We start from the raw sequence: 21,931 nt of genomic DNA, 5'->3' as shown, positions 1-21,931 counted from the left end.
TGAACATGAATCAAAAGAGACCTAGGACAGAACGTGTAACAAAATCTGATTAGTGATTACATCAGGCTAGTCTCATTTTTGTTCTTTTCTGTCACTTCTTTACCAACTTCTTTTTTAAACTGAGGATATACTACCTTTATCACCAGAAAAACAAAAATTAAGGCTGACTTATGTCCCTTCTGGCACAGTTCTCCTTGCAGTTCTATTTACTCATATAGACATAGCTGCTCCTTCCAGCAGCCAAAGCATTTGTTAAGTCATTCACTCTGTTCATTCAAAAACTACTTACTGATTGCTTCTGTGTACCTAGCATTGTTTTAGATCCTGGGAACACAGCCATGAGTAAAATAAACAATAAAAATAAACACGTTCTCTCTTCTTCCAAAAATTTACATAATGCTGTTGGGAAAGGTAGGCAAAAAAGCAGCAAACAAAGAAGGTAAATTCCAAATAATGCATAAATAAATCTGTGAAGATCATCAAAACAGGGTGATAACATAGAAAACTTCTGGGTGGCTGATTTAGCTTGAGGCAAAGAAATTCTTTCTAAAGAGGTGACATTTCAAAAGAGAAAGAATCTTCCAGTGAGATGTAACATCTACTGTAAAACAAAACAAAACAAAACAAAAACAGTGTCAGGGAGTATTAAGGACCATCCATGAGGCTAGAGTACAGAATGGGAGGAGAGGTGGGAGACGATGTATTTGCAGGGGCAAGAGTATCAGGACTTGCCTCTATCATCAAAGTTCTCACAGTATTTACAACTGATACTCTATAACCCCATTATGAGTATCTTGAGGCCAGCATTTTAGTCCTCTGTATCTGCCCAAGTCCCTGACACACAGTAAGACCTCACTGTGCATACCTGTTGAATGAATGAATAAATATATGAATGAATGGTCTCTGCATTGGCAGAAGGCAGAATGGTCTTTGAAAAAAATGTTAGGCTATCATTTTCATTATCACTATCACCTGGAGAGCTCTCTAACTTACATAAATACACACGCATGCATTCCTGAATTTAAAATTAAAGGCAGTCAGAAAATGTGGTGTGATGTACAAATACTTGCAAATTTCAGAACGTTCTAGTAATACAGCAAGGCAAGAAACATTGACTGAGCAGAGTTTAGGGCTGCAGAAAGAGCACAAGCTTGAGAATTATCCAAGCCTGGGTCTGAATGCCAGGCTTACTCTTTCCCAGCTATAGGATACCAGGCGCTCTGCACAGCCTCTGGAACTCAGTTTTCACATCTGTAACATGAGACCATGTATGGATAGGGTGACCAACTGCTCCAGTTTATCTCGTTTTAGGAGTCAGGACTTTTCAGTTATAAAATCAGGGCAGTCCCAGGCAAACTGGGAGAAGTTGGTCACCCTAAATATCAACCTCATAGTATTATAATATATATTCATAAGCACTTGACTGTGCCTGGCACACAGTAGGTCTGCAAATGGCAGATGTTGATATAAGTATTTAGTAGAGCCAAGCATTTAAAGTTCAAAGGTAGACATTATTGACCTCATTTTTACATGGAAAGATGAAGAAACTCAAAGAAGTTAATGACCTATTAAGGACACAGTAAATGAAGGAGATAGGATTCAAACTCAGGGTCTGTCTGAGCTCAGAGCCAAAGCTCTTTCCTTTACACAGTGCCACAGACGCTGAGGCCAAGTGTATTTTCAGCAACCAAAACAATTCCAACAGTTTCATTTTTGTGCTATTTTCCCAAACTATAAATGTTCTCTTTTAGTAACAGCATTGCAAAGTAGTGAGACTGTTGAGATCATTCTGTGAATGTCAAATTTTGAAAGCACTTAATTGCTGGTGTAGTGATAACTCACATTTCATTGAAAATTACTTGGAGATTTTTCTTTTCTTTTTCCACACAAAGATTCAATTCAACAATGAGGTAAGAACATCTTTAACTATACAAAGAGCTAATTTGTTACATACATATCTGCACTTGATGAGATTGTCAATGAAGCTTTGATGGAGATTTCTGGGCAGTACTAGATTTCCCTCACAATGTCTTCCTTGTAGGTACATGTTGTCATGTTTCCAAATGGGTTTCACTCCAAAATGTTCAACATCACAAGTCAAATCATCAAAACAGTATGTCCTTTTGGCTATGGGCTATAGGGTTTAGTTTGACGATCCAATATTGTTGGAAATGTATTCATCTTAACCACACTGCACAGTTCTTGCAGGCATTCTTATGTTGTCTGGACCACAGAGGGTTCACAAAATTCAATTACTACTTCAATAATGCCGCTGGCACTTGCTAAACTCTGAATAATGAAGGATTATCTGCAGCCTTCCAGCTGAGGACCGTGAATTACTGTTACATTAGGCCAGCTGTTCTGGGGATAATCAGGAGATGCAAAGGGTAAGGATGGCAATGTTGTACCAGTCTTCCTAAAGAATGTGTGTCTTTCTCCTTAGGACAAAAAAACAAAGGTCTGAATTTCAGCCCAGTATACAATTCCATTCAAATGACAAGGTTTCACAGAATGAACAGCCCACAGGTCCTACTGGAAGGAACTTGGCAACAAATATTTTATAATCCAAGCAGAAAATGTGGCTTGGACTTATATTTTATTAGCCAAATCTGAGAACCAGACTCTGCTTGTAGCATAGAATCAGAAGTTTGGAAGAAGTTATAAAGTTCTTAGCTTGGGTTAAATATGGGTCAGTGTGCTCCAAGCTGACCCAGGTTTGTCCTGCTGAAGCAAGGCCACCTACAAGATCCTGGGAGGACTTTGATACAGGAGATGCCAGTAAGTGGGCATTCTAGCTCCTCTGAAAGTTGAGCAGTGAGACTCTTCCCCAGTAATTTGTAGAAAATCACAGCCCCCAGAAAAGAGGATAAAGACCACAAGGATCATATTGACTGTGCCATGTTATCTACCCAAATTCCATTTCATGGTTCAGGAATCCACTTTAAGTTCACCTTCCCTAAGAAGCCTTCTTCACCAGCACCCTTTTGACTACAATAGGCCTGACCCATCCTCTTTTGTACCCAACTGCTCTTTGTAACAATTACTATCATAGCAGCTGAAACACCATATCTCTGTTACTTGTTTGCATATGTGTTTCCCACTAAACCCTAAGCTCCATGAAAGCAAGGACCTTGTCTAGTTTTCTCACCACTGTTTTACACAGTGCTTCTCAAGGTTGTTCAGCACAGTATTCCAAACAGCTAAACAGACTGAACACTTATTACCTAACCATCTAGCAGCAAAACCCCAACATTTCAGGCCAAAGTTTCAATAGCTTCTCACATTTTCTCCTAAAAATGCAAGTTATTTTTGACTTCTCCTTAGTCGATTATTCAACTTTCCCTACCAAACCTTCAAGTAAAATTGATGCTCCAGAAAAACGAACCATGTTTACACTGAGGCCTCTTGCATCTTCTTGCATATTTCATGTAGTCAAATTAGCAGTAATAATAAAAAAAGATTCCAAATTCTCTCTCAATTTAGTTGCCATCGATTGTAAGGTATACTATTAATGTACATATCAAAAAGAAATTTTAAAAGTCTGTCAATTGACCCAGGACACATCATCAATTGGAACACTCATATCACTTTCAGAATTGAAAAAAAAAATATCCAATGTTTATTTTAGAATATACGAAATTTAGAAAAAAAAGATGAAAAAGGAGGAAATGGAGGAAGAGGAAGAAAACCGACATTTATCAAGCTTATTAGGTACTAGACACTACGCAAAGTGCTGTACATAGATTACTTGATTTGCTTTAATTCTTATAACAATCCTTTGAGGTCAGTACTATTTTATCTCAAAATTACAGATGAGGAAAATGAAGCTTTAGAAAGAAAAATAGCTTGCATGGCATCATAAACCTATTATGTGGTAAAGCCAGAATCTGAATCCTCACATTCTGAATCCAAAATGTGCATATTTACTCTGCCTTGTTGCCTATATTCTAGGTTACCTGTACTCCATTTGGAGAAACAAGTAATGGTCACACAAGAAACTTGAAAGAAGGAATGAATGAATGACCAGCTACTAAGCTGTAAAGGATTTGTGCCTGCATATTGGTCACCACCTAAGGAACTTCCCTAACAGTATGCATGGGGGCCATATGCAAATCTTTTGCCAAGGAAAACCGTTGACTTAGGCCAAAAATTTTGTGACCAAGAACTGTTAGGAATATGGTCCCGAGCTTTTCAGTGGTCCCTGAAATTAAGGTAGTGGTCTTTCTTTTCTGTATTAATTAAGTAATTGATCAATTCAACAAAAATGTAGTGATCATCTACCATATTCCAAGTCATTTGCTGGAACTGGGAATAAAGCAGTGAACAAGGCAAATACAGTCCTTGCCCTCCTAAAGCTTATAGTCTGGTGGGTTGTATGAGTTTTTCTTTCAACCTTCATTCCCTGGACTAAATTATCTAGGTTTGGTTTTTTTCTTTGTTGTTGTTGTTGTTGTTTGTTTTGTTTTTGGTGGTGGTGTTTGTTTTTTGCCTTTCCGCTTACCACTTTATGCTCATAGGAGTGGACTCCTTAGAATTGAGCCCCATTATTGGTGCCCCCAAATTCCAGAGAAGATCCCTAGAGCTGAGTCTGAAGCATTTCAGACCCCTTCCTGTAAGCCAGCTCCTCATCTGAAGCCTCCTCAGATGCCATTTTCTCTTGTGAAGGTGAGATAATTATGTAGGTCTCTCTGCAACAACCGTGGAGAACGAGAATCTCTTATACCTACTAAATACACACCTGGACAATTCCAGAAGTACACAGAAAGTTAGGGGTTTCAGAGATCTGCCCTGTAAGACCTCATTCATTAGGAGAACCATCTAATCCCCAAGCCTATGTTCAATAGTGTATTCAGAAACATCATGTAGTGCTCTTTTCCCTTTGACAGAAAGGCTCAAGTTATATTGTGCCCATACCCTTCTTGGTACTATATTATCTACCTGGAGTGTCTTCCTTCCTTTAACTTCATCTTTTGAAATCATTTTTATTGTTCAAGATCTACCCACCATAAAATGCTATTTATATTTACTAAGCTTTTCCCAATCCCCACCCTACCTCTTCAACCAAGGCAAAACATGGTAGCAGAACATATTGGCAAACACTGAACTTGGAGTCAAAAAACCAAGCCACGTCCAAGTTGCTTAGCTTCTGGGCTTCTATGTCCACAAAATGAGGATGTTGACTTCAGCAACTTCTGTGGTCCCATCTATATTAACACTTACAGGGTATCTACTATGTGTTGTATCATTTTTATAAACCTATTTTTCCTACAAGTACAAGATGAGTACTATTGCCTTATTTATTGATGAGACTGGAACAGATTCCAACCCAGGGGTGCCTGACTCTACAGCCCAAACTCTTAGCAGCATGACACACCACAGCTCCCAAGAGCTTGTGGTGCCCTTCCTCCTCTTTTTCTCTTTTATTATAATGAGGCTCACCTCATTGTAGTAGTACTGCTTCTGGTTTTTGGATTAGAAAATAACCACCATATCCTTCAGATTCATCCTGGTCTCTCTAGGCAAGGAGTGACAAATCAGCAATGAAAATATTAATTACAATTGTATCTACACAACATCCCAGAAAATGGTAGAGACGTAGAAAAGCCAACTATGAAGCCAGCCGTTAAAACCATGTCCAACCAGGTGTGGTGGCTCACCTCTTTAATCCCAACACTTTGGGAGGCTGAGGCGGGCAGATCATTTGAGGCCAGGAGTTCAAGACTAGCCTGGCCAAAATGGTGAAATCCCATCTCTACCAAAAATACAAAAATTAGCTGGGCATGGTGGTACGCACCTGTAATCTGAGCTACTCAGGAAGCTGAGGCATGAGGATTGCTTGAACCCAGGAGGTGGAGGTTGCAGAGAGCCAAAATCACACCACTGCACTCCAGCCTGGGCAACAGAGCAAGACTTTATCTAAAGAAAGAAAGGAAGAATGAGAGAAAGAAAGAAAGAGAGAAAGAAAGAGAGGAAGGAAGGAAGGAAGGAAGGAAGGAAGGAAGGAAGGAAGGAAGGAAGGAAGGAAGGGAGAGAGAGAGAGAAAGAAAGAAAGAGAGAAAGAAAGAAAGAGAAAGAAAGAAAGAAAGAAAGAAAGAAAGAAAGAAAGAAAGAAAGAAAGAAAGAAAGAAAAAAAGAAAGAAAAAAAGACAAAGAAAAAAGAAATCCAATGAACAAATTTTACTTCTCTTTTTATGGGACCATTTGCTTTGGCAGTCTGCTCAGATGAGATATCAAGGTGCATCTATAAATGTAAAGCGTAGACTGATTCATTGAATTGGTCAGATTATTTTTTTAACAGGTCATTTCAGTCAAACAATTTGTTTGTAACCCAAGTTACTAACTAGTTATTGCCCATTTGATCTATTAAAAACAATTCATCCATTTGGTAAAGCCTCACTAACATTTTTTAAATCAATCTGTACAATACCTGAGAAAAATATATTAATTAGTTAATACCTTCACTCAATTAAAACTTGGGCATGTCTAAAGTCTGACCACACACCTCTTGTCATATTGCATTGGTCATCACAGATAAATTCTTACAATGTTGGACACAGATTCTTTAACAAAACTGTTGAACTTCAGTACACTCCAAGATGGTTAATGCAGTACATACTGCTCAAGGTTAGACTAAACACCAGGTCCAAGAATTATTTTCCGTGGCCCTTCTTAATGACACAAAACCCTACCTTTTAACGGGCATTTTTTTCTCACAAAACTTTGTATTGATTTATACATTTCTTCAATTCTATGTAAGTGGGTTGTGAATTTACAAGATCCTCAAATCTCATAAATCACACACCTTTTTCTTCAGTTTCCATCTACTTATTACTTCTGTGTTATCTCTTATTTGAAGACTAACTTTGCAAATGTGCAGAGAAGGTATTCTATCGTATTCTGAGGGGAAAAATGGCATTGTTTGACTTGGATGTCCCTGGACTTTACAGTCTCACTCCAAATAATATAGTAACAGCCAAGGCCCCCTGATTTCTGCTAGGAGCCCTCAACCCCACATTGGCTAGCTAGGTGTATATAGCATTTTGTACATGGGCTTCTAGTAAGCCTAGAAATGAACTGTCATCCAGAGATTTTTATAGGCACTTGGCCAAATTCTAAATTGCTCAGGATTTGCATCTTCTAAAGAATAAAAGCCTATTTACACGTTCTCACTGTTTCAGAATTCCTGGCTAGCTACATGAGAATGTTTTAAAGGGTTGGTAACAATACAACTCACCATGGACCACCTAGATTAATATTAAAAAGGTGTTTCTTTGTTTCCAAGATTTTCATGTTTGCCTTCCCTTCTCTTCTCTCTCTCCAACGTATCAATGCCTTGCTTTCTTTTCTTCAAAGGTTTTTGGAAAGCGCAGGCACTCCCCAGGCCATTGGTCCACTGGATGACATTGAACTTACTCTGTGTGCTCACTGATGGCCTCTTTTCTAGGATAAACCATCACAACTGCCTTCATCAAGCTTGGAAAGTCATCTTTGGGATCATCCTTAAACTTGAGAGGTAGAAGGCAAACATAGGAGAAATCTCTAGATAACAACAACTAAGAAAGAACCTTGATCCATCAATAATAGAGTACATCAAGCAGCTTCATGCTCGATCTGAAATTATCATAGTCCTTATTATAGGTCACAGATAATACCTTATGGAGTGTGTTTAACCGTTCACATCTCTACAAAATGTCAAACAATATTCCGCACAAAATGAGCACTCAACAAACGTTAGATTAAAAAGAGGAATAAATTGATGAAAAACTAGAAGGATATTAAGTGGAGAAATTAGAAGGGTGGATAAAGGTATTAATTAGATGAACAAATGAGAACTAGAACTTTATGACTACTATTTCCTCCTTTTTCTAAAAGCAAAATATGCCTTTGTAAAGTTGATGCTAGAAGTGTAAAAAGTTCCATTAACATTCATCTCAGAAATCTGTACAGAGTTCATACTTCCTCCCATCAAGGACTTCACGTTCCCTTTCCTGGTTCTCAGTACTTCTCCTTTTGGTTCTGTGCCTCAGTGTACATTGTTTCTATTGATTCCTATTCCTAACCCTACCCTGGCACAATTTCTGATGTATATCTTTTAGCCATGATCTCCCCAATTTGCCCCTTCCATCTTCGTGAGCTTGGCCAGCTAAGTTGACTCTCTTTCTTCCAACTTGTCCATCAAGTTGTGGGAACTGGATCATTTACTTGAGTTGTTGAACTTAAGACCAGCATTATTTTAATTGATATTGTTTATTCTCTTTGCCTTTGCCTGAATAATAAAGGACTCTCACATGATTGTGAAATGCAGGTCTGTCTTTGCCATCAGATTTTTAATTTTGTTCAGGATTAAACCCATAGTAGTTTAAGGAAGGCAGTAACCTCTTCAACTCTATGGGAAAATGTTGTAAGAGCAGTTTGCAAATTCTAAATCCTCATTGAAGTAAGTTACTATTTGGGGTCACAAGCTGTCTACACAACCCTAAGAGGTTTGAATATAAATTTAAAATTTTGATTGTCCAGATGGTTGCTATTTGAAAAAGCCTATTTGGCATTCTAGACCTAACCCCCTGAATGATTAAAGAAGCAATAGGGTCAGGAAGAGTCAATATTTGTTATCTTGTAGACATTTTCTCTATAATGCTTAAGTACCCTAACTGTGATGCAGAGACTAAAATATTATAGCTAGATTTTTAAAAATTTGACCATATGCAAAAATGAGCAAGCAATGTGGATCATTTAACTGAAAGAATAAATGACAAGTGGCAGATAAGACAATTATCTTGGTTTTGGATATGTTTCTGTTCTTTTTGGATCATATCAAATGCTTCAGAGAGTAACTCCTCTTACAAGTATTCTTTGTGGTGCTAAGAAGGTAAAAGTTTCTATGGGCAAACTCCTCTGTATCCTGATTTAATTTTAAAAGACAATATTTATTAAGCAACCAGCATGTGTAAGGTTATTCCCATAAAGGTGATATGCAAAATGCCCAAGGATCTTGATGTCTAAGATCCTCATATTTAATTCCACGAAGACGTAGTATATCATCTGAGAAGTAATAACCTAACATTACTGAGCACTTTTGAAAGGCAAAGATGACAACGTCCTCCTTTCCTATCACAGAAGATAGTCACTGTTAAATTCTGAAGGATATTGGAAGAATTCAATTGTATTTTTCCTCCAGCCTGGAGAGAACTCCTCTGCTGCCATTATCAGATTCTGGGTCTCTAACCTGCTGCCATTACCCCAATACTCGTGATACCTTCATTTGGCAATTTACAGTAGAGTGAGAGAGAAAATAGGGGAACTTAGCTCTCCCAATTCTATCACCACAAGAGTGACATAACACACTATATCTCCCTTGAGAGCCATCTTACCTTTCTTCCTCATGCCAAATATCTCCTGGGCTATGATGGGAACAAGTGAAGGATAAAGTAGGGTAAATCTCAAGAGAACAGTATGTGGTAATAGGAGGAGAGGTTAACTTTGTCCAACTTACTCATTCCTTTGTGGCTCACTAGGAAAGGAAATCCTTAAAAGAAAGGTATCCTATATGAATTCTATACATTTCCTTAATATTCTATTATTTGGTTCACACAACCCTCTTTCAAATTCTCCACTCCAATGTCCAATCCATTTTCTCACATAACTCTGCCTTCCCCATAAAGCCTTAATCTCTACAAACTCAGGTGCCTCAGGCATTGGCCTGAGTTAATGGAGGTTCCACTCTACTTGGTTCTGTTTGACTTATGAGGACAGTGCTAGAAGAGATTCCTGTGGATGAAGCAGAAAGTAAATGTTTTGAATTTCATCTTTTGTCATAAACAGGGTCAGCTGATTTCAAAAGTTTACCTAAAAAGAGAGAAAACCTCAGGGCAAGGATTGACTTTTCCTCAAAAAATAAACCGAAACCAAAAAACACAATCTATTCTGGTATCATGAAAAATGAAATGTCTCATTTCAGCATGATTTTGACCTCACCCTTTGGGGAAACAAAGATCCTAGAATTATTGAAGGAGGAGCACGTGACCGTTTCTTAGGCTTGATTGACTCTCTTCCATTTTGATAGGTCGCTCCAGTTCTAACTAGGTTAAGTTCCATTTCAAACATTTTTACATGCTTTATCTCATTCAGTGTTCAAAACTACCCACTGAGCATGGATATTTCTGCCCATTTTATTTGTTAAGGTACCTTAAAAATGCTTACATTTTAGTTAATGCTTCTGGCATTTGAGAGAAAAATATGCAATCTGTAAGCTCAAAAGAGATAACATATAATAAGTTCATTTGAACCATCAGTCATGTTTCCCACGAACAACTTAAACCTTTAACTGTCTCACTTTTTCAAAGGAATAGAAAGGCATCCTCCTGGTTGTGTGACTTTTGCCCTTTTCTAGAAAGCTCTTAAGCAGTCTTCATTAGATAACTTACAGAATACAATATTCATTAAATAGACATCAATCCGTCATCATGGACCAAGAGTATACCCATTTCTCTGTACTATAAGGCATAGAAAATATGTTATCTAACACACTTTCACAGACTTTACAAATGATAACCCACTTTGCAGATGACTGACCTACCCAAGAAAAATTAAGAAATGAGGGTGAGCGTTCTATTCTCTCTAAATCATGTTTCATTTCAATTTATTCTCAATATCCAGAAAGATAACTGATGCTTTTTGGATGAGCTCATTTAAACATGTCAAACTCTTTTTACAAAGATTAACTAGAATGTGTCAGCTATGCTGGTGGCAAAACCATCTTGTTTAAAGTCTTCAAGAAGTAATATACAAAGCAAGATTACAACTGCTCAATCTTTAGCATGACATGCATAAAATCAATATTTCAAGTTCCTTTGGGGTTACAGCCCAACATGCTGCTTATAAATCATCATAATGACCTCAGCCAGCCCCTCCTGTCCAGTGGGGAAAGTGGAATTACTCAGACTTCGAGGGGAGACTTAAACACTGGGCAGTTCACAAGGGCTGTGAATAGGCTGATGGTTTTCTAGAAGAAAAATGTCAGATGTAGAAGTTTCCTAGATGCCATGCCATAATCAGTCCCATCTGCTCCAAACTCAGAGAGCCAAAGTCACTCACTGAAAAAGCTTTGGAACAGCAAAGCATGGGCATGTTCAGAGAGCATAGTGAATGACTTCTCACTATCCAAGAGATTTCAAGTAGCAGAATTTCTAAACGTTCCATGCAGAAGAGGACACCAAAATATCCTCTGGGAGATCTTTTATATCTCACTTAGTGAAAGAAGTTTCTGTTAACTGGTCTCTCTGGATTAATCAATATCTTTAATTTCTGGACTGCTCAACTTTGTGAAAAACTGAGGTTCTCCTTTACAATTTGGACAAGTCTAATGTTTTCCATTTCTTCCACTGGTGCTTTGAAACCCTCATTCTACTTGAGGATATTTTAAGAACAATCTGAAGAATAGGAGCTTTAGAATTTACTAGTATAGCATTCTGAACCAGAGATAATTTTAGTCCCCAGACAACATTTAGTAATATCTGGAGACATTTTTGATCATAGCAAACTGAGGGAAGACTGCCACTGGCATCTGGTGGGTAAAGGCTAGGGATAATTCTAAATATCCTACACAAGACAGCCCTCCACAGCAAGAAATTACCTGCCCCAAAATGTCAATAATGCCACAGTTGGAAAGCCTTGCACTCGAAAAATGGCAAAAACCCAAGTTTAACCAATAGCCAAAGCTCAATTTTAACCACAGATAAAAATTCCCTCATGCCATGTTGCAGGAAGCAGAGAAAGAAAGCAGTCTAATTATTTCAATGGTGAATAAGAAATCTCTGAAAAGAGATGTTGCCAAGACCACTTTTGTGACACAATCAACCAAGCTTAAAAAAAAAAAAAAAAAAAAAAATGGCCTTCCAGTTGGGTCTTACAATACAACTTGGAAAAGTAAATGCCAGAGACAACTGGAAAAAAGAGTTGATGCCCAAACAGATTTCCCTGTTGTGATGCATGTTAGTTGACTTAAGAGCCTCCAAGTCCCTAAAGTGTTAATTTCCAGAAAAATTGAAAGATGAGGATAGAGGGGTTAAGTTAAACATCCACTGTGAGTTGTTCTTACACTACAGTTGAAGAGAGATCTTGAAATATATTTTTCATTCATTTTCTCTCTTTGTGTCTCCCTATGTGAGAAACATGGCATGCACAATTGGCGCCTATATTATCCTCTGGCCAATACTTTATCCCAGTTGCCTTAGCAACTGTCAATATTTGTCCGGTATGTCACAGCCCCAGTTGGCTGATGGCTGGTTGAACATCTACTTGTAAAGTTTAGGGAAGAGAGACACCCAGTGGTCTAAATTAACTGGGTTGCTGAAAGCCATCTCCTGCTTCATTTTATTTTCACTTCAGAAACATTTATTAATTTTTAAATCTGATCTTCTGTTAATCATCAACAATCCCCACAGTTAAACTTATGAAAGCAGAAAAGAACACGAGTTGGCACACTTACTTTTTCTGTAAAGGGCCAGACAGTAAATATTTCAGGCTTTGTGAGCCATATGGTCTCTGTTGAAACTATTCAATTATTCCGTTATAGCACAAAAGCAGCATTAAACAATATGTAAACAAATGAGAATGGCTGCATTCCAATAAGATTGTACTTACAAAAGCAGATAGCAAGCCAAATTCAGCCCATTGGCAACCGTTTGTTAACCCCTGCATGAGAAGATAGAATGTATGTGCTCTTTCAATCTGCACATGCAACTGCCCCTTTCCCTCCCCCAAATTTTAAGGCAACTGGAAGAATCACTGCAAAAAGACACATCAGTATTCAGTCACTAACATTAATACAACTATTTAGCATGTTCTAGACACTGTTCTAAGTGCCACAGTCACAGCAATGTAGAAGACAGTTGCTCTGGACCAAGTGCTGTATCCCCTCAAAATTTAATGTTGAAATGTTGAAATTCTAGTCCCCAGTGGGATGGCATTTGAAGATGGAGCCTTTGGGAGATAATGAGGTATTGAGGGTGGAGTCCTCATGACGGAATTAGTGTCCAAGAAGAGACAGGCTGGAACTTACTTCATCTCCATCCTTCTGCCATGCAAGATTACAACAAGCTGGATATCTACAAAGCAGCAAGAGGGCCCTCACAAGATACCAGACTGCCAGCACCCTGCCTTCCCGGCCTTCAAATTGTGGAAAATAAATGTTTGTTGTTTAAGCGACCCAGTATCTGATATTCTGTTACAACCGCCCAGACTAAGACAGCAGTTAAAGACCTCTCTGTCTTTGTGGAGCTTATATTTATAGTTAGTAACATAATATGTAAATAATTTTGTAAATCAAATGATAGTAACTACTGTTAGAATATTTCAAAGCAGAAGCGGGACAGGGAATAATGAGTTTTAAAAAATGTTGTAGATTAGATTGCATTTCCCCCCAAAATATTGAAGAACTAGTTCCTTGTACCTGTTAATGCAATATTATTTGGAAATATGATCTTTGAAGATGTAATCAAGTTAGGAAGAGCTCATTAGGTAGGCCCTAATCCGGTATGACTTGTGTCCTCATAAGAAAATGAAATGCCACATGAAGACAGACCCTGGGAGAGTCCCATCCAATGACAGAGAAAGAGACCGGAGTGATGCAGCTGCAAGCCAAGGAATGACAAAGATTGCTGGCCATATTCAAGCTGGGAGGAGGAAAGAAAGGATTCTCAGAGGACCATGGTCTTGATGACACCTTGATGTCAGCTGGTTTGCCTCCAGAACTGTTAGGGAATAAATTTCTGTTGTTTTAAGCCACACAGTTTGTGGTACTGTGTTAAGACAGCCCTAAGAAACTAATACAGGAACAGAGAGAATTGTTACTGTTAAAAGGGTGGCAAAGAAAGGCTTCAGTGAGAGGGTGAAGGAGCAACTCATAGGGATGTGTGCGACAGTAATCAAAGCAGAGGAAACAGCAAATGTTAAGGCCCTGAGGCAGGAGGATCACAAGGGTGTTCTTGTGCCTGGGGCAAAGTGAGCCACAGGGAGAAAGGGGAGTCATAAATCAGAGAGATAAATGGAGCAAGATGAAAAAAGTCTTGCGGGACACTGCATGGAATTTGGCTTTTATGCTGAGTGAAATATGATATTAAAGAATTTTGAGTAGAAGAGTGACACGTCATATGACATTTATGAAAAGCATTGTTCTGGCTGTCCTATTGAGAATATATCCCATAGAAGCAAAGATGGAAGTAGAAAGACCTATTATGAGGATACTGCAATTAACCAGGTGAGAGATGCATGGGGTAATAGTGGAGGTGGTGAGAGGTGTAGGATTTGTTGTTAGAAGAGGATCTACTGACACATTAGATATGAGGTGTGAGGAAAAGGGAAGGTCAAGGATGAATTCAAGGTTTTTGCTTCAGGCAAACTGTAGTTTGAACTTGTGATGAGGAAGACTGGGATAAGAGCAAATTTCCTTGTAGGGGTGTGTCAAGAGTTCACTTTTGAGCATGTTATGATAGGGATATTATTAGATAAATAGTTAGATCTCTGAGTCTGGAGTTCAGGAGAAAGTTCTAGGGTGACGATTTTAAATGTGGGTTATAATTAGTACAGGTGGTCCTCAGCATTTGTGAAGGATTGGTTCCAGGACCCCCCTTACATACCAAAATCTGCAGATGCTCAAGTCCCTTATGTAAAATTACATGATACTGGCATATAACCTACACACATCCTCCCATGTACTATACTTTAAATCATCTCTAGATCATGTGTAATACATAAAACAATGTGAATTCTATGTAAATAGTTGTTAAACTGTATTGCTTAGGGAATAATACAAGAAAAAAAAGTCTGTACTTGTTGAATACAGACACAATTTTTAAAATATTTTTTATCTACTATTAGTTGAATCCACGGATGTGAAATCCATGCATATGGAGGGCCAATTGTGCATAAATGGTGTCTAAAGCTATGAGACCAGATGAAGTTAACAAAGAAATTAGCATAGATGGGGTAGAGAAGAAGAGTATTTAACTGATTGAGCCCTGGAGGACTGCAACCCTCACTATTAAGTCTACAAACAGAAATGAGCCAGTTAAGAAGATAAGAAACTGCTTGAAAGGTAGGAAAACCAAGAGATCATGAGGTCCTGAAGCCAAGAGAAAGACAGACATGAAAATGTGTGTTAAATACTAGTAGCTTAACACATAGGAAATATGTAAGTTAAGTGCTTATAATCAGAACTGAGAGCTGACTGCTGGATTTATCAGTGTGGAGATCATAAATAGTCTTGAACATATAATTTATCATCCAAATAAAGTCACTTTAAAATAATAATTTCAATTATGATTATTTCAGTAATATTCAAATTATCATTTCAATAATAATAATTGAAAACTTATTCCTAGAGAATAGGCAGGGGCCAGTATTTTCTGCACAAATTAATATGTACAGTCACCCTTGTCATGAAAATGTTGATAAGAGCAGTTTTATGGGTGTGACAGGATATTTGACTGAAAGAATTAGAGTCTATAGATAACGGATGGAGAGAAACGTGGGACGGCAATTGCAGATAACATTTCAAGGAAAGTAAAGAGAATGACATAGTCAGAGGTTGGTTAGCAAATTCAAAAGCATAGCTAGAGAGGAGAAAAAAGTTATAGTGTTTTATAGCACTATAGAGTGACTATAATAAACAACAATTTATTGTGCATTTTCTTTTTTGTTTGTTTGGTTTTCTGTTTTGGTTTGGTTTTGTTGGTCGGTTTTTTGTTTATTTGAGACAGAGTCTCACTCTGTCACCCAGCCTGGAGTGCAGTGACACCATCACAGCTCACTGCAGCCTCAATCTCCCAGGCCCAAGCAATCCTCCCACCTCAGCCTCCCAAGTAGGTGGGACTGCGGGAGCACACCACCACACCCAGCTAATTTTTGTTTTTTGTAGAGACAGTTTCACCACGTTGCCCAGGCTGGTCTTGAACCCCTGATCTCTAGGAATTTGCCCGCCTCAGCCTCATCAGAGTAAAAACTTTCAAGCCACAAGAGGAGAAGTTCTGCAAGTTCCTACCATATCATCTAGCCATCTGCTTGAATCTGTGCTTATTTTCTGCCTTTTCTCCAGTTATTATGGATAAAATGTCTATATGCTTATATAAGGCCAAGCCTTCTGTTTGTGCTGTATCTCTCTTGACTCCAGCAATTCTCTCTCCCATCTCCCTACCCTCAGGCAATTTTTTTCTTTCTTTTTTTTTTAATTGAGATGGAGTCTCACTGTGTCAGAAGGCAGTGGCACAGTCTTGGCTCGCTGCAACCTCCATCTCCCACGTTCAAGTGATTCTCCTGCCTCAGCCCCCAGAGTAGCTGGGATTACAGGCATGTGCCACCACACCTGGCTAATATCTGCTTTTTTATTAGAGACAGGGTTTCATAATGTTGGCCAGGCTGGTCCTGAACTCCTGAACTCAAGTGATCCACCTGCCTCGGCCTCCCAAAGTGCTGGGATTACAGACGTGAGCCACCACGCCTGGCCCAGGCAATTTGTCTCTGTTTTTCTATTTGGCCACTGTCTAGAGCCCAAGTCTTTGACCTCAAATTCCAGTTAATATCAGATAAAGGAATGAGAAATGTTCGTAATACATTTGCATTCTGTATAAAAGCTGAATTTTTAAGTAAACACAAAATACGTACATATTTTTAGATCATTCTGAAGACAGTGTGACCTAAATGATTATTTTTCCTACCTGGAGAAGAATTCCACATTTAAGTCTCAAAGTGCTGGGATTATAGGCATGAGTCACTGTGTCCAAATATTGTTTATTTTCAAATATCTAGAAAAGCAGATTTTGAATGTTCTAGACATAAATAATAAATGTTTGAGTAATGGGGTATGCTAATTACCCTAATTTGATCATCATATATTGTATACATGTGTTGAAATATCATACTATACCCCATAAATATGTACAATTATTATGTGTAAACTAGAAATAACAATTTCAAACTTAAAAATATTTTGAAGAATGATATGGAGTAAACAGGGTTGGTCTGGGGTTATTGTTGTTTTTTCAATAATGAAGTACATTATAGAATGTTTAAATGCCAATTGGAATTACCTAGGCAAAGAAGAAAAAAAAATTACCTGAATTAGGGGTGGGGAGATGGGAGACAGAATTGCTGAAGTCATGGGATCTTGGGCACAAACAGAAGGGTTGGCCTTATATAAGCATATAGACATTCTCTCCATAATAACCGCAGGCAAGGCAGAGAAAATAACCAGATTCAGGTGGATGGATAAATAATGTGGTGGGAACTTGCAGAACTTCTCTTGTTGCTTAACATTTCTCACCCTGATGAGAGTGAGGAGGAGAGAAGAAGAGGGAGCAGGAACTAGAGGTGGAGTAGACAGACTACGGGTAAAGCAGGGGAACTTGTGGGCAGCACTAAGGCTGGTTGGATTGGATAGGGCACAATCTATTGGCACTGGGAGTGTGATCAACCCAACCCAAGGTAGTCATGGACTGTGTGTGGGGGAGCACTGATTTCCCAAGGAAAAATCTGAAATTGAGGAAATATTAGATGAAGGTGGAATGAATACTGGGAAGGCAAGCTCAATCGGCTGTAAGTTTTGGGTGGGTTTTGTTTTGTTTTGTTTTTTGGTTTGTTTTTTGAGACAACATCTTGCTCTGTCACCCAAGCTGGAGTGCAGTAGCACAATCTCAGCTCACTGCAACCTCTGCCTCCGGGGTTAAAGCAACTCCCCTGCCTCAGCCTCCCAAGTAGGTGGGATTACAGATGGGTGCTACCGTGCCCAGCTAATTTTTGTATTTTTGCAGAGACAGGATTTCACCACGTTGGCCAGGCTGGTCTCAAATTTCTGACAAGTGATCCACCTGCTTCAACCTTCCAAAGTCCTGGGATTACAGGCGTGAGCCACCACACCCAGCCAATAGGCCGTAGGTTCTGGTCCTGGCTTTTTCATTTATTATCTGTGTAACTTTGAACAAGTTCCTTAACTTCTTTGAGCCTCTGTATGCTGATATACAAAATGCAGATCGTTATACCTGCCTCACCATGACAGTTGACTGAGATAGCATACATACAAACACTAAATACTGTTTTCCATAAGGGCTTTTGAATTGAAAAGATCACCTAATTTTGCCGCTGTTACATAATAATTACATTATTATTATTATGCTTTCAAAATATTTGGCCACTGTCTATAGGCCGAGTCTTTGACTTCAAATTGCAGTTTATATCAGATAAATGAATGAGAAATGTTTATAATACATTTGCATCCTGCAGGAAAGCTAAATTTTTAATTACACACAGAATATATACATATTTTTAAATCACTCTGAAGACAGTATGACAGAAATGACTTTTATTTCTACCTAGAGAAGAATTCCACATTTAAGTAACAGGCCTAAAGTCCTTCCAGTTCTAAGTTTCTATATACAAGTCTACTCAGGTTTATTCAGATCAATGACTTATCAGTTTTGCACAAATTGCTCCCTGAATCCAACAGTGCAGTAACTCAAAGTCACCATGTCCTTCCTGTCTCCAGATACAAATGAAGTGACCTTTACATCTATAACCAAAATTTCTGCTCTTGACTGCTAACTTCATCTTTAGAATTTATCTCGATCTCTCTCTCTCTCTCCCTCCCTTACACACACACACACACACACACACACACACACACACACACAATCCTTCCTTCAAGGATTTTAATAATGCTCCAAAACATTTGCATATGCTCACAATTCAGTCTGTTAGCTATTGACACCATTTGAAAACCTTCTACAGTCTTTCTATCAGGTTCTGATTTCCCTGAGTCAATACTTGTCCCTAACATTGCTTTAGACAGACTTCTCATTGTCATTGTTAACAACCCACATTGAGAATGCCAGTATAATATACAAGGGAACTATCTCAGGAAGCTGCCAAAGCTCGTCAAGTTTTGAGTGTTAGAGATGTGCTGGGTTCTCGGCAGAGGTGAGGAGAGGGAGCAAAATTAGAATCCTCAGACTCATTCATTCATTCAACATTAATTGACCACCTGCTGCATATAGCAGTGAAGCTTAGTGGTTAAAAGTAAGGACTTTGGTGTCAGACATTCCTGATTCAAGTCACACTCTGCCACTTATGAGTTTTGTGATCTTGGTTGTGTCCCTTTTTCTCTCTGGGCCTCGGTTTACTTTTCTGTAAAATAAGAATTATCATAGATCTCTTTTATGGAGTTGCTATGAGAATTATATAAGATAATCTATGTAATATTGGAACCTGGATGGAAATACAGCAGTTTTTATCCTCACCTAGGTTCCAGACTCTGATTTGACTCTGCGGATAAAAATGCTTATTACATCTGCAGCATTTTGTCGTTTTAAACACACCCAGCAAGCCCACTCAAGAACCAGATCAAGAACAATTCCAGAGATCTATAGGAATATTTGAGAATTACTTTAGGCCAGTGTTCTTTCCATTCATTTAAAACCATTTGACATCTTGGCTTCCGAAGGTCTTTGTTTTGTTTGGCTTCATACTTTGGTCTTTCTCTTTGCCTTGAGAAGACTTTTCCCCCCATACTTTTTGGGAGTGGTGAAAATTTTAATCCCTTCATTAGTTCTCTTATCTTTACCATAGTACTCTCAAAATACAGTTTAAATGTGCACATGTCTTTCTCCCCATTGCTTCCATGCTGGTTCAAGGCACAAACAATTCTTGCCTGGACCATTTCAGGAGCTTTCTACCTAATCTTCCCATTTCCTTTCTAACTATGTTCTATCGTTTTCACAACAAAGCATATGTATTATTCATTTCTGTCTTTAAAATCATTCAGCAGCTCACTGTTTTTTTTTTTTTTTATCAAAACCCAAATTCATTACTATAAGGTAGAGAAGATAACTCGCAATTTACTAAAATCTCTTAATCTCTTCTTTCCTACCATAGAAATGGAGTTGTGTCAGAGAAGCAGCTGCCAAGCCAGGGTTACAGCCCTGTGGCTACATGTCACCTGTGTGTTAGTTATCTATTGCTGCTTAACAAATCACCCTGGAACATAGTAGTTAAAACAATTAAAATGTATTATTGTGTAGTTTCTGTGGAGCATGAATTCAGAGGCAGCTTAGTTGAGTGATTCGGGCTCAAGGTCTTTTATGAGCTTGCAGTCAAGATGTTGGACAAGGCTGCAGTCATCTGAAGGTTTGATTGGAGCTAAAAGATCCTCCAGCCTCATTAATGTAGCTATTGGCAGAAGGCTTCAGTTTCTTGCTGTCTGATGGCCAGAGGATTTACTTCTTTGCTATGTGGATCTCTTTATTGGTGAGTATACTCATAACATGGCAGCTGGCTTCCTCCAGAGCAAGTGATACAAGAGAGAAGCTAGCAGGAATTCACAGTGTCTTTTATAACCCAGTCTCTGAAGTCACAAAACACCATTCCCCCACTCTCTTTTCTATTCATTAGAAGTGAATCATTAAATCAAACTCACACTCAAAGGGTGCAAAATTTGGCTCCACCTTTTAAAGAGATTGTTAAGAAAAAGTTAGGGACATATTTTAAACTGCCATACCTGTGACTGGTTTTCCCAATAGAATGTGAGCAGAGGTGAGTTTTACTACTTCTGAGTCAACTCTTTTAAGAAGCAAGTGGCTTCTTTCATACTCTAGTTCTCCTTTCATTGGCAGGGTGCAAAAATGTGATTAGACCCAAGAAATGGCAAAGCCAAATGATGATTGCAGGGCCATAGGTTTCTGAATCAATATATTGAAGGGAGCTTCCCAACTACCAGACACTTTGGATATGAACTTGAATGAGAAATAGAATCCTTTTGTGTTTGAGTCTTTATTTTGAGGTCTAATTGTTAATAGCAGTTTAGCCTACCCTTACTTACACTTACAGCTTCCAAGGCCTGGCATTAACCAGCCCGTCCTTACTCTCAGACCACTTTCCTTGAACCATCTAACCCAAGTTACAACAGTGTCCTTCAGTTACATGAGGATCCCAAGGTCTCAGAGTCTTTCCAGGTGCTTCTGTCTCTGCTGTTGCCTCCTAACATCACATGGCTGACTCCTATCACCCATTGGGACTTGGTTTAATTACAAACTCCTCAGAAAAGATTGGTCCGGCCATTCTAATTAAATAGGTCTCTACCTTATACATACCATTCACTTATTCTATACCACTTATCATAAACTAGAATTACACATTTATTTATTTGTTTAATGTCTATCTCGCATAATAGTCAGTTAGCTCCTTGAGACTAGAGTCCATGTGTTGATGTGTTGTAGAGTGTATCCTTCCTCATCCAACGTGAGGATTTCATATCCCTGCCCTACTGCAGTCAGATGTGGTCATGTAACTCTCTTTGGCCAATGAAGTATGAACGTAAATTACATGTGCAGTTTCTGAGAAGCAGCTTTAAGTTCTTCTTCTTTTTTTTTTTTAGACAGAGTCTCACTCTGTTGCCCAGGCTGGAGTGCAATGGTGCAATCTTGGTTCACTGCAACCTCTGCCTCCTGGGTTTCAAGCTATTCTCCTGCCTCAGCCTTCCAAGTAGTTGAGATTACAGGCGAGCGCCACCATGCCCAGCTAATTTTTGTATTTTTAGCAGAGACGGGGTTTCACCATGTTGGCCAGGCTGGTCTTGAACTCCTGACCACTCGTGATCCACCCACTTCAGCCTCCCAAAGTGCTGGGATTACAGGCATGAGCCAGCATGCCTGGCAAGCTTTAAGTTTTTCATCTGGTTCATCTAACACTATTTCTGCTCAAGGAGAGGAAGGATTAAAAGGGAAAGTCATGAGTTGCTGCTTTTCTTCTTAAATTGAAGTGAAATTCACATAACATAGAATTAACAATTTCAACATGAAGAGCTCTGTAGCAGATAGTACAGTTATTAGTTGCTTTTGTTACTAAGTAACTCAGAACAATGTGAGGCTCCTATTGAAAGCAATTCTCA

This window comes from Macaca nemestrina, chromosome 8, assembly GCF_043159975.1.
Source record: "Macaca nemestrina isolate mMacNem1 chromosome 8, mMacNem.hap1, whole genome shotgun sequence".
Lineage (NCBI taxonomy): Eukaryota > Metazoa > Chordata > Mammalia > Primates > Cercopithecidae > Macaca > Macaca nemestrina.
This window is presented reverse-complemented; position numbering follows the sequence as displayed.